Source organism: Marmota marmota, unplaced genomic scaffold (assembly GCF_001458135.2).
Source record: "Marmota marmota marmota unplaced genomic scaffold, marMar, whole genome shotgun sequence".
Taxonomy (NCBI): domain Eukaryota; kingdom Metazoa; phylum Chordata; class Mammalia; order Rodentia; family Sciuridae; genus Marmota; species Marmota marmota.
This window is the reverse complement of record NW_026000068.1, coordinates 23,263,624-23,266,734: the sequence shown is the minus strand read 5'-3', so window position 1 is coordinate 23,266,734 and position 3,111 is coordinate 23,263,624. Positions and strand designations below refer to the sequence as shown.

The following is a 3,111-nucleotide window of genomic DNA, read 5'->3' as shown; positions in this document are numbered from 1 at the left end:
ACACACATACTTATTGTGAATTAGGACCCACATATCAGAGAAAATATTCAGCTTTTGGTTCTTTGGGATTGATTGATTTTACTTAGCATGATATTCTCCAGCTCCATCCATTTACTGGCAAATGCCATCATTTCATTGTTCTTTAAGGCTGAATAATATTTCATATGTACCATATTTTTTTTATCCATTCATCTATTGAAGGGCACCTAGGTCGGTTCCATAGTTTAACTATTGTGAATTGAGCTGCTATAAACATTGATGTGGCTACAACATGTAGTGTCCAGCCCTTGAAACAGGGTCTTTTTAAGTTACCCAGTCTGGCCTAAAACTTGTGACTCTCCTACCTCAGTCTCCTGAATAGCTGATGAGTATGCAGCAGAATATTTTAAATACATGTTAAAAACAAAAACATAACAAAGCACTAACCATTATCTCCCTAAATAAAACACTCGAGTGGCTATGTGACATGAAGTATGCTTCTGGTGAGGTTTTGTACTCTAGCATGAATGTACTTAAGACAAAGACCAATGCATAAAAGATTCATGACTTCATTTATCACAAGTGTTATTTCACTGTGGGCCTTTTTGTGGGAGCAAGCTAAAGATGATCTTTGCCATTTTGGTGAAATACACCACAAAGACTTTAGCAAGTCTGCATCCCCATCCTAACTGCACTGCCATACTGAAAAGCCAAGAAAGACCTGATACCTGACAGCTTGAACATGGTACATCTTGTCATGTTCCCCAAAGCATTATCAAGTTGATGGGAACTACACCCCCTGATCTGGAATACACCCATTCCCTAACACTTTACCTTTTCCTGAGCCCTTTTTCATCTTGTACCAGAACATTTTCAGTGAAAGACCTTTGTTAATACAAGCTGATTAACAAAGAAAAATAATTGACACAAGCATCCTTGATGTTCTAAATAATAAAATATTATTTCCAAATGCCTGAGAAAGTTGTACATTTTTATATAATTATACTGATATTTCTTCTATATCTGGCTCTTAAGAAAAACTTGATGAAGACCCCAGCTCCAAGCCCCCAAACCAGAGACTTCAGAGATGAATAACAGTGAGCTAAAGCCACAAGAAACCAAATTTACTCATTACAAGATTCTAACTGATAATTGATAAAAGAATTTACAGTGGTCCCTGAATGTAGCATTCCCCTGGTTCTCTTCGGAGACATGATTTTGAAAGAAATTAAGAGCAAATAATTACTAAAAAGAATGAAATCAGTTTAGACAGTGTATCAGGCCAAGTGGAATAAGTAGAGATGTAAACTTTTGCCTATTTGTATCCCTAGTTCAATAAATAGGATAGATAGGAGAATGGAGTGACCTTCTCATTTTTAATCAAACTTTAAATCCAATCCCAACTCCCAAGCACATGCAGAACACACTGAACTCTTGCATTTTTAATTTACTCTCTAAATCTCCCTCCTCCCTGTCTGTCTCAGTTTCTCTCAATGTATGTTTTTCTCTTTTCTTCACTGCTTTCCTATTCTCAATCTCTCTTTTCAGAAATATGGTCTGAATTAGTCACAATTAACTTATTCAACAACTCCTAGGCAGTCTGTATTAGTTTTGGTGAAATCATCTGAAAATTCAGTTTCAGCAACAATAGTGTTGGCGAGGACGTGGGGAAAAAGGTACACACATACACTCATGGTGGGACTGCAAATTGGTGCAGCCAATATGGAAAGAAGTATAGAGATCCCTTGGAAAACTGTAAATGGAACCACCATTTGACCCAGCTATCCCTCTCCTCGGTCTATAACCAAAGGACTTAAAAACAGCATAGTACAGGGACACAGCCACATCAATGTTTATAGCAGCATAATTCACAATAGCTAAACTGTGGAACCAACCTAGATGCCCTTCAGTAGATGAATAGATTCAAAAAATGTGACATATATACACAATGGAATATTACTCAGCAATAAAAGAGAATAAAATCATGGCATTTGCAGGTAAATGGATGGAGTTGGAGGAGATATTGCTAAGTAAAGTTAGCCAATCCACCCCCCAAAAAAACAAATGCTGAGTGTTTTCTCTGATATAAGGAGACTGGTTCATAGTGGGGTAGTGAGGGGAAGCATGGGAGGTATAGACGAACTCTAGATAGGCAGAGGGGTGGGAGGGGATGGGAGGGGGCAGGGGGTTAGAAATTATGGTGGATTCACAATATCCTCAAAAAAAAATTAAAAATACTTGGGAATCAACTTAACAAAAAGAGGTGAAAGAGCTATACAATGAAAAACTAAAAGAGAGAAATACAAGAAGACATTAGAAGATGGAAAAATTGTGCTGTATATGTGTGGTTTGNAATCTATCTGCAACAAAATAAAATTGAATCCGTTTCTCTCACCATGCACAAGAGTTGACTCAAAATGGATCAAGGATCTAGGAATTAAACCAGAGACTCTGCATCTAATAAAAGAAAAAGTAGGCCCTAATCTCCATCACGTGGGTTAGGCCCCAATGTCCTTAATAAGACACCTATAGCACAAGCATTAAAACCAAGAATCAACTAATGTGATGAATTCAAACTAAAAAGTTTTTTTCTCAGCAAGAGAAATAATATGAGAGGTGAATAGGGAGCCTACATCCTGGGAACAAATTTTTACCCCTCACACATCAGATACAGCTCTAATCTCTAGGGTATACAAAGAACTCAAAAAGCTATACACCAAAAAAAAAAAAAAACCCCAAATAACCCAATCAACAAATGAGCCAAGGACTGAACAGACACTTCTCAGAAGAGTTTATACAATCAATCAACAAATATACGAAAAAAATGCTCATCATCTCTAGCAATCAGAGAAATACAAATTAAAACTACTCTAAGGTATCATCTCACTCCAGTAAGAATGGCAGCCATGATGAAGACAAACAACAAGTGCTGGTGAGGATGTGGGGGAAAAGGTACTCTCATACACTGATGGTGGGACTGCAAATTGGTGCAGCCAATTTGGAAAGCAGTATGGTGATTCCTTGGAAATCTGGGAATGGAACCACCATTTGACCCAGCTATTCCTGTTCTCGGACTATACCAAAGGACCTAAAAACGGCATACTACAGAGACACAGCCACATCAATGTTTAT

At 37.6% G+C, this 3,111-nt stretch overlaps 1 long non-coding RNA gene across 1 annotated transcript in view; it reads left to right on the top strand.

Annotated features, from left to right (window-relative positions):
• Positions 1-1,802, top strand: part of LOC125620014 — a 14,873-nt gene extending 13,071 nt beyond the window's left edge. Inside the window, exon 2 of the long non-coding RNA XR_007351597.1 lies at positions 1,622-1,802. This is a non-coding gene — a long non-coding RNA (uncharacterized LOC125620014). The remainder of the gene's footprint in view (positions 1-1,621) is intronic.
• The last annotated feature ends 1,309 nt before the right edge of the window (positions 1,803-3,111 follow it).